This window comes from Urocitellus parryii, chromosome 9 (genome assembly GCF_045843805.1).
Source record: "Urocitellus parryii isolate mUroPar1 chromosome 9, mUroPar1.hap1, whole genome shotgun sequence".
Taxonomy (NCBI): Eukaryota; Metazoa; Chordata; class Mammalia; order Rodentia; family Sciuridae; genus Urocitellus; species Urocitellus parryii.
In genome coordinates this window covers 123,585,765-123,596,161 of record NC_135539.1, presented here as the reverse complement: position 1 = coordinate 123,596,161, position 10,397 = coordinate 123,585,765, and positions in this window count along the sequence as shown.

The following is a 10,397-nucleotide window of genomic DNA, read 5'->3' as shown; positions in this document are numbered from 1 at the left end:
TAAAATTATCAAAGCTGTTGGAAAGCTCAACTTTCACATGCCTTTATATTGCCATTATCTTTCATGGCAACAATATTTACCCTTTCTGGGACACACAGATTATTACTTTATAAATTAATACAGCCTCTATCTCATTCATGTATTTGAACAATTCTACTGGTTGCTGGCTAATATAAGTACTTTAAGAGACTTATAATATCTCTTTTTTTTGGGGGGGGGGTTGGTATTGTGGCTCAGCGGTAGAGCGCTCTCGCTTTCCACGGGTGGGTTCTATCCTCAGCACCACATAAAAATAAAGGCATTGTGTTATGTCCATCTACACCTAAAAAAATAAATATTTTTTAAAAAATCTCTTTTTTTATTTTTTAAACTGTTTTTTTAAAAAATAAATGACAACAGAATGCATTAAAATTCTTATTACGCATATACAGCACAATTTTTCACATCTCTGGTTGTATATAAAGTATGTCCACACCAATTCGTGTCTTCATACATGTACTTTGGAAAATGATGTCCATCACATTCCACCATCCTTGCTAACCCCCTGCTCCTTCCTTTCCCTCCCACCCCTCTGCCCTATCTAGAGTTCATCTATTCCTTCTATGCTCCCCCTCCCTACCCCACTATGAATCAGCCTCTTTATATGAGAGAAAACATTCGGCATTTGTTTTTTGGGGATTGGCTAAGTTCACTTAGCATTGTCTTCTCCAACTTCATCCATTTACCTGAAAATGCCATGATTTTATTCTCTTTCATTGCTGAGTAAAGTTCCATTGTGTATATATGCCACATTTTTTTTTTATCTATTCATCTACTGAAGGGCAACCAGGTTGGTCCCACAGTTTAGCTATTGTAATTGTGCTGCTATAAACATTGATGTATCCCTGTAGTATTCTGTTTTTAAGTCCTTTGGGTTTAGACTGAGGAGAGGGATAGCTGGGTCAAATGATGGTTCCATTCCCAATTTTCCAAGGAATCTCCATACTGCTTTCCATATTGGCTGCACCAATTTGCAATCCCACCAGCAGTGTATGAGTGTACCTTTTCCCCCACATCCTCGCCAATACTTATTGTTATTTGTATACATAATAGCTGCCATTCTGACTGGAGTAAGATGAAATTTTAGAGTGGTTTTGATTTGCATTTCTCTGATTGCTAATGATGATGAACATTTTTTCATATATTTGTTGATTGATTGTATATCCTCTTCTGAGAAGTGTCTGTTCAGGTCACTGGCCCATTTATTGATTGGGTTATTTGTTTTTTGGTGCTTAGCTTTTTGAGATCTTTATATACCCTAGAGATTAGTTATTTATTTGATGTGTGAGGAGTAAAAATTTGCTCCCAGGATGGAGGCTCTTTATTCACCTCACAAATTGTTTCTTTTGCTAAGAAAAAACTTTTTAGTTTGAATCCATCCCATTTATTGATTCTTGGTTTTAATTCTTGCACTATACTATAGGAGTCTTATTAAGGAAGTTGGGACCTAATCCAATGATGAAGATTAGGGCCTACTTTTTCTTCTATTAGACACAGAGTCTTTGGTTTAATTCTCTGTTCCTTGATCCACTTTGAGTTGAGTTTTGTGCATGGTGAGATATAGGTGTTTAATTTCATTTTGTTGCATATGGATTTCCAGTTTTTCCAGCACCATTTGTTGAAGAGGCTATCTTTTCTCCAAAGAATGTTTTTGGCACCTTTGTCTAATATAAGATAATTTCAATTTTGTGGGTTAGTCTCTGTGTCCTCTATTCCATACCATTGGTCTACCAGTCTGTTTTGGTGCCATTACCATGCTGTTTTTGTTACTATTGTTCTATAGTATAGTTTAAAGTCTGGTATAGTGATGACACCTGCTTCACTCTTCCTGCTAAGGATGCTTTAGCCATCCTTATTTAGCTATTTCCAGATGAATTTCACGATTGCTTTTTCTATTTCTTTTTTTCTTTTTTTAATGTTTCTTTTTTTTTAATTTGTTTTAAAATATTTATTTTTATGTGGTGCTAAGGATCGAACCAGGGCCTTGTGCATGCCAGGCAAGCACTCTACTGCTGAGCCACAACCCACTTTTTCTATTTCTATGAGGAATGCCATTGGGGGTTTGATTGGTATTGCATTAAATCTGTATAGTGCTTTTGGTAGTATGGTCATTTTGATAATATTAATCCTGCCTATCCAAGAGCAAGATAGATATTTCCATCTTCTAGGGTCCTCTTTGATTTCTTTCTTTAGGGTCCTGTAGTTTCATTGTATAGTTCACCTCTTTTGTTGAGTCCCAAGTATTTTATTTTATTGAGGCTATTGTAAATGGGTTAGTTTTTCTCATTTCTTTCTCAGAGGCTTTGTCACTGATATATAGAAGTACCTTTGATTTTATGGGTGTTGATTTTATATCCTGCTATTTTGATGAATTCATTTACTAGTTCTAGAAGTTTTCTGGTGGAGCTTTTTGGGTCTTCTAGGTATAGAATCATATCATCAGTCAATAGTGCTAATTTAAGTCCTTCTTTTCCTGTACATATCCCTTTAATTTCTTTCATCTAATAGCTCTGGCCGGTGTTTCAAGAACTATGTTAAATAGAATTGGTGAAAGAGGGAATCCCTGTCTTGTTCTAGTTTTTAGAGGGAATGCCTTTAATTTTTCTCCATTTAGAATGATGTTTGACCTGAGGCTTAGCATACGTACCCTTTACAATGTTGAGATATGTTCCTGTTATCCCTAGGTTTTTAGTGTTTTGAACATGGAAGTGTGCTGTATTTTTTCAAATGTTTTTTCTGCATCTATTGAGATGATCATATGATTTTTATCTTTGAGTCTATTGATGTGATGAATTACATTTATTGATTTCCGTATGTTGAACCAACCTTGTATCCCTGGGATGAATCTCAGTTGATGATGGTGCATGATCTTTTTGACATATTTTTGTATTCGATTTGCCAGAATTTTATTGAGAATTTTTGCATCTATGTTCATTAGAGATATTAGTCGAAAGTTTTCTTTCTTTGATATGTCTTTGCCTGGTTTTGAGATCAGGCTGATATTGGCTGTTGAGAGCCACAGCCAAAGGGGCCCCAGCAAACTTCCAGCTGCCAGCAAACTTCCAGCTGTGGGCTGATGATTGGCTCACAGCGGCCCCAGCAACATCTAGCTGATTGGCTCCTCTGTAGTGATGCTCATTGGAGATGCTCATCCCTGCCCTTTCAGACTGCCAGCTGATGATTGGCTCACAGCAGCCCCAGCAACATCTGATTGGCTCCTCTGCGGTGATGCTCATTGGGCTGTTTCCCTGCCCTTTCAGACCACGGAGCTGCTCATTGGGGGACTTTTTGGCTCCGCCCATGTGACCCAGCCAATCATCCTCAAGAGCAGGAGGATTGTGGGAGGTGGAGAGGCTGGTGGTTTAGGGAGAGGCTTGTGGGAAGTCCGTGGTGGCAGTAGGGCTCTGAGGGTTTTTCCTGAGGAGCTGTTTTGTTTGGCCTGTGTGGTTCTAAAAATAAAGTTCGTTTCTTTTGACAAGTGGCTCCTGAATTGTGCCCAGCCAGACTGTGGCAATTGGCCTCATAGAATGCATTTAGAAGTGCTGCCTCTTTTTCTATTTCCTGAAATAAATTGAAGAGTATTGGTATTAGTTCTTCTTGTACAACTTGTAGTTCTTCTTGTGGAACTTGGCTGTGTATCCTTCCTGTCCTGGGCTTCTCTTGGTTGGTAGGCTTCTGATGGTGTCTTCTATCTCATCACTTAATATTGATCTGTTTGAATTGTGTATATCTTCCTAATTCAATCTGGGCAAATCGTATGACTTAAGAAATTTGTTGATGCCTTCAATGTCTTCTATTAGAGTATAAGTTTTCAAAATAATTTCAAATTATCCTTTGCACTCTGTAGTCTGTTGTGATATTACCTTTTCCATCACATACGCTGGTAATTTCAGTTTTCTTTCTCCTTCTCTTCATTAGCATAGCTAAGGGTCTGTCAATTTTATTTATTTATTTTTTCAAAGAATCAACTTTTTGTTTTGTCAATTTTTTCAATTGTTTCTTTTGTTTTGATTTCATCCCTAATTTTAATTATTTCTTGCTTTCTACTGCTTTTGCTGTTGATTTGTTCTTTTTCTAGGGCTTTGAGATATGAGGTCATTTATTTGTTGACTTTTTCTTCTTTTAAGGAATGAACTCCATGCAATGAACTTTACTCTTTTTTTTTTTTTTTTTTTTTTTTTAGAAGAGAAGAAGTTTATTTGGGGGCTTATAGTTTCAGAGGTCTTAGCGCATAGAGGGCTGGCTTCTTTCCTCTGGGGCAGAATATCATGGTGGAAAAGTGTGGAGGAAAGCAGCAAGGCACCAGGAAGCAGAGAGAGACAGAGACTCCATTCTCCAGGGACAAAATATAAACCCCTAACGCACTCCCTCAGTGACCCACCTCCTTCAGCCACAGCTGACCTGCCTTCAGTTATCACTCAGTTAATCCCTATCAGGGAATTAATTCACTGATTGGGTGAAGACCCTCAAAACCCAATCATTTCACCTCTAAACTTCCTTGCCTTGTCTCACACATGAGCTTTTGAGAAACAACTCCCATCTAAACCATAACAGATGTCTAACAGACATCTCAAACTTAGCATGTCCAAAACTGAACTCCTGATCTTTCTCCTTCAACACGTGCTTTTCCCGAATTCTTCCTACCTCAGGAAATGGCAGCTCCATCTTTCCCTTTCCTTAGGTCCCAAGGCTTGAATCCATCTGGACTCTTTTTTTTTTGTTGAATACCATGCATTAATAAAATGGAATATATCCCTGAACAGACCAAGACTCAGAATCAGACCATCTCCAAAAACCTCACTCCTTCAGTATGATTATCCTGACCTAAGACATCCTTTGCCATGCTCTCAGCTGACCTGAATACTGTAACAGTTTCTTCTCTCCATTTCTGCTGTTGCCAAGCAGCAGTGATCTGGTTAAAATGTGTCACACAGTGTCATTTCCAAGTTCTAGTCCCCTGTGGCTTTCCATCTTTGTAAATGCCTACGTCCTTGTAACGGCTCCAAGACCTTATAGGATCCTCACTGTTTGAGTTCACCTCCACCATTTTCCCTCTTTCTCATTCCCTTTGTGGTTGCCTTGATGTATCTCCCTCATGTCAGGCAGACCTTCTGCCTCAGAGTCTTGCTCTTCCCTCTGCCTGCAGGATTCTTCCACCAGATATCTTCATGGCCTGCTCACTAGAATGGTGCTTGGCACAAAGTAGTTGCACAGTATAAATGTGCTGAACGAAGGAATCTGATATGCCTTTGAATCTGCTTTTTATCCCTCTTTACCAAGTCGGCTCCTTTGGATTGACTTTTGACTTCATTCAAAGTCAACTCAGAGCTCCTCTGGAAAGATTTCTGTGTGATTTAAAAGCTTCCTCTCCCTACTTCTTAAGGAAAAGACCTAGTATATAAGAGGCCCTAGTTTCTATCCCTGGAGGTGTGGGGGGTGGGGATTTCTATTGGTTCAGTTCAGCTTGTGTATTCTTTTTTTTTTTTTTATTGGTCGTTCATAACATTACATAGTTCTTAATACATCATATTACATGGTTTGATTCAAGTGGATTATGAACTCCCGCTTTTACCCCGTATACAAATTGCTGTATCACATCAGTTACCCTTCCATTGATTGACATATTGCCTTTCTAGTGTCTGATGTATTCTGCTGTCTGTCCTATTGTCTACTATCCCCCCTCCCCTCCCCTCCCCTCCCCTCCCCTTTTCTCTCTCTACCCCTTCTACTGTAAATCATGTCTTCCATTTGTATTCTCTTGACTTACCCCTCCTTACCTCTTATATGACATTTTGTATAACCCTGAGGATCGCCTTCCATTTCCATGCAATTTCCCTTCTCACTCCCTTTCCCTCCCACCTCTCATCCCTGTTTACTGTAAATATTCTTCTCAAGCTCTTCGTCCCTACCCTGTCCTTGTTTACACCCCTTATATCAAAGGAGTCATTTGGTATTTGTTTTTTAAAGATTGACTAGCTTCACTTAGCATAATCTGCTCTAATGCCATCCATTTCCCTCCAAATTCTATAATTTTGTCATTTTTTAATGCAGAGTAATACTCCATAGTGTATAAATGCCACATTTTTTTTATCCATTCATCTATTGAAGGGCATCTAGGTTGGTTCCACAGTCTTGCTATCGTGAATTGAGCTGCTATGAACATCGATGTAGCAGTGTCCCTGTAGCATGCTCTTGTTAGGGCTTTAGGGAATAGACCGAGAAGGGGAATAGCTGGGTCAAATGGTGGTTCCATTCCCAGCTTTCCGAGAAATCTCCATACTGCTTTCCAAATTGGCTGCACCAATTTGCAGTCCCACCAGCAATGAACAAGAGTGCCCTTTTCCCCGCATCCTCTCCAGCACTTATTGTTGTTTGACTTCCTAATGGCTGCCAGTCTTACTGGAGTGAGATGGTATCTTAGGGTAGTTTTGATTTGCATTTCTCTGACTGCTAGCGATGGTGAGCATTGTTTCATGTACTTGTTGATTGATTGTATGTCCTCCTCTGAGAAGTGTCTGTTCAGGTCCTTGGCCCATTTATTGATTGGGTTATTTGTTATCTTATTGTCTAATTTTTTGAGTTCTTTGTATATTCTGGTTATTAGGGCTCTATCTGAAGTGTGTGGAGTAAAGATTTGTTCCCAGGATGTAGGCTCCCTGTTTATCTCTCTTATTGTTTCTTTTGCTGAGAAAAAACTTTTTAGTTTGAGTAAGTCCCATTTGTTGATTCTATTTGTTAACTCTAGCGCTATGGGTGTCCTATTGAGGAATTTGGAGCCCGATCCCACAGCGTGTAGATCATAACCAACTTTTTCTTCTATCAGATGCCGTGTCTCTGATTTAATATCAAGCTCCTTGATCCATTTTGAGTTAACTTTTGTGCACGGCGAGAGATAGGGATTCAGATTCATTTTGGTGCAAATGGATTTCCAGTTTTCCCAGCACCATTTGTTGAAGATGCTATCCTTCCTCCATTGCATGCTTTTAGCCCCTTTATCAAAAATAAGATAGTTGTAGTTTTGTGGATTGGTTACTGTGTCCTCTATTCTGTACCATTGGTCCACCCACCTGTTTTGGTACCAGTACCATGCTGTTTTTGTTACTATTGCTCTGTAGTATAGTTTGAAGTCTGGTATCGCTATACCGCCTGATTCACACTTCCTGCTTAGTATTGTTTTTGCTATTCTGGGTCTTTTATTATTCCATATGAATTTCATGATTCTTTTATCTATTTCTACAAGATATGCTGTTGGGATTTTGATTGGCATTGCATTGAACTTATAGAGAACTTTTGGTAATATCGCCATTTTGATGATGTTAGTTCTGCCTATCCATGAGCAGGGTATGTTTTTCCATCTTCTAAGGTCTTCTTCTATGTCTTTCTTTAGTGTTCTGTAATTTTCATTGTATAAATCTTTCACCTCTTTTGTTAGGTTGATTCCCAAGTATTTTATTTTTTGGGGGGATATTGTGAATGGAGTAGTTGTTCTCATTTCTGTTTCAGAGGATTTGTCGCTGATATATAGGAATGCCTTTGATTTATGCGTGTTGATCTTATATCCTGCCACTTTGCTGAATTCATTTATTAGCTCTAATAGCTTCTTTGTAGACCCTTTTGGGTCTGCTAGGTATAGAATCATATCATCTGCAAATAGTGATAATTTAAGTTCTTCTTTTCCTATTTTTATGCCTTTAATTTCTTTTGACTGTCTAATAGCTCTGGCCAGTGTTTCGAGGACTATGTTGAACAGAAGTGGTGAGAGAGGGCATCCCTGTCTTGTACCAGATCTTAGAGGGAATGCCTTCAATTTTTCTCCATTCAGAATGATGCTGGCCTGTGGCTTATCATAGATTGCTTTTACAATGTTGAGGTATGATCCCGTTATCCCTAATTTTTCTAGCGTTTTGAACATAAAGGGATGCTGTACTTTGTCGAATGCTTTTTCTGCATCTATTGAGATGATCATATGGTTCTTATTTTTAAGTCTATTGATGTGGTGAATAACATTTATTGATTTCCGTATATTAAACCAGCCTTGCATCCCAGGGATGAATCCTACTTGATCATGATGTATAATTTTTTTGATATGTATTTGAATCCGATTCGCCAGAATTTTATTGAGGATTTTTGCGTCAAGGTTCATTAGAGATATTGGTCTGTAGTTTTCCTTCTTTGATGTGTCTTTGTCTGGTTTCGGAATCAGGGTGATGTTGGCCTCGTAGAATGAATTTGGAAGTTCTCCCTCTTTTTCTATTTCCTGAAATAGCTTGAAAAGTATTGGTGTTAGTTCCTCTTTAAAGGTTTTGTAAAACTCTGCTGTATACCCATCCGGTCCTGGGCTTTTCTTAGTTGGTAGTCTTTTGATGGTTTCTTCTATTTCCTCTATTGTTATTGGTCTGTTTAGGTTGTCTATATCCTCCTGGCTCAATCTGGGCAGATCATAGGACTCAAGGAATTTATCTATGCCTTCACTATCTTCTATTTTATTGGAGTATAAGGATTCAAAGTAATTTCTGATTATCTTCTGTATTTCTGAAGTGTCTGTTGTGATATTGCCTTTTTCATCCCGTATGCTAGTAATTTGGGTTCTCTCTCTTCTTCTCTTCGTTAGCATGGCTAAGGGTCTGTCAATTTTATTTATTTTTTCAAAGAACCAGCTTTTAGTTTTGTCAATTTTTTCAATTGTTTCTTTTGTTTCAATTTCATTAATTTCAGCTCTGATTTTAATTATTTCTTGCCTTCTACTTCTTTTGCTGTTGTTTTGCTCTTCTTTTTCTAGGATTTTGAGATGAAGTATGAGATCATTTATTTGTTGGTTTTTTCTTTTTTTTAAGAATGAACTCCAAGCAATGAATTTTCCTCTTAGAACTGCTTTCAATGTGTCCCATAGATTCCGATATGTTGTGTCTGTGTTTTCATTTAACTCTAGGAATTTTTTAATTTCCTCCTTGATGTCTTCTAAAACCCATTGATCACTCAGCAACCTATTGTTCATTCTCCAGGTGATGCTTGATTTTTCCTTTCTTCTTTTATCATTGATTTTCAGTTTCATTCCATTATGATCAGATAAGATGCATGGTATTATCTCTACCCCTTTGTATTGTCTAAGAGTTGCCCTGTGACATAGTATATGGTCTATTTTTGAGAAGGTTCCATGTGCTGCTGAGAAAAAAGTGTAGCTACTTGATGTTGGGTGGTATAGTCTATATATGTCAATTAAGTCTAGGTTGTTAATTGTGTTATTGAGTTCTATAGTTTCCTTATTCAACTTTTGTTTGGAAGATCTGTCCAGTGGTGAGAGAGGTGTGTTGAAGTCTCCCATGATTATTGTATGTTGGTCTATTAGACTCTTGAACTTGAGAAGAGTTTGCTTGATGAATACAGCTGCACCATTATTTGGGGCATATATATTTATGATTGTTATGTCTTGTTGGTGTATGGTTCCCTTGAGCAGTATGAAGTGTCCTTCTATATCCCTTTTGATTAGCTTTGGCTTGAAATCTATTTTATTAGATATGAGTATGGACACTCCTGCTTGTTTCCGCGGTCCATATGAGTGATATGATTTTTCCCAACCTTTCACCTTCAGTCTATGTATATCTTTTCCTATCAAATGCGTCTCCTGTAGACAGCATATTGTTGGGTCTTGTTTTTTGATCCATTCTACTAGCCTGTGTCTCTTAATTGGTGAGTTTAAGCCATTAACATTTAGGGTTATTATTGAGATATGGTTTGTTCTTCTATCCATATTTGTTTATTGATGTTACTAAACCTGATTTGTTATCCTCTTTGACTACTTTCCCCCCTTTACTGTCCTACCTCCCATTGTTGGTTTTCAATATTGTTTTCCATTTCCTCTTCCTGTAATGTTTTGCCAAGGATTTTTTGAAGAGATGGTTTTCTAGCTGCGAATTCTTTTAACTTTTGTTTATTGTGGAAGGTTTTAATTTCATCTTCTAACCTGAAGCTTAATTTCGCCGGATACACGATTCTTGGTTGGAGCCCATTTTCTTTCAGTGTTTGAAATATGTTATTCCAGGATCTTCTAGCTTTCAGAGTCTGTGTTGAGAGATCAGCTGTTATCCTGATTGGTTTACCCCTAAATGTAATCTGCTTTCTTTCTCTTGCAGCTTTTAAAATTCTCTCCTTATTCTGTATGTTGGACATCTTCATTATAATGTGTCTAGGTGTGGATCTCTTATGATTTTGCACATTCGGCGTCCTGTAGGCTTCTAGGATTTGGGATTCTGTCTCAATCTTCAATTCTGGGAAGTTTTCTCGTATTATTTCACTGAATAGACTGTTTATTCCTTTGGAATGGAGCTCTGTGCCTTCCTGTATCCCAATGACTCTTAAAT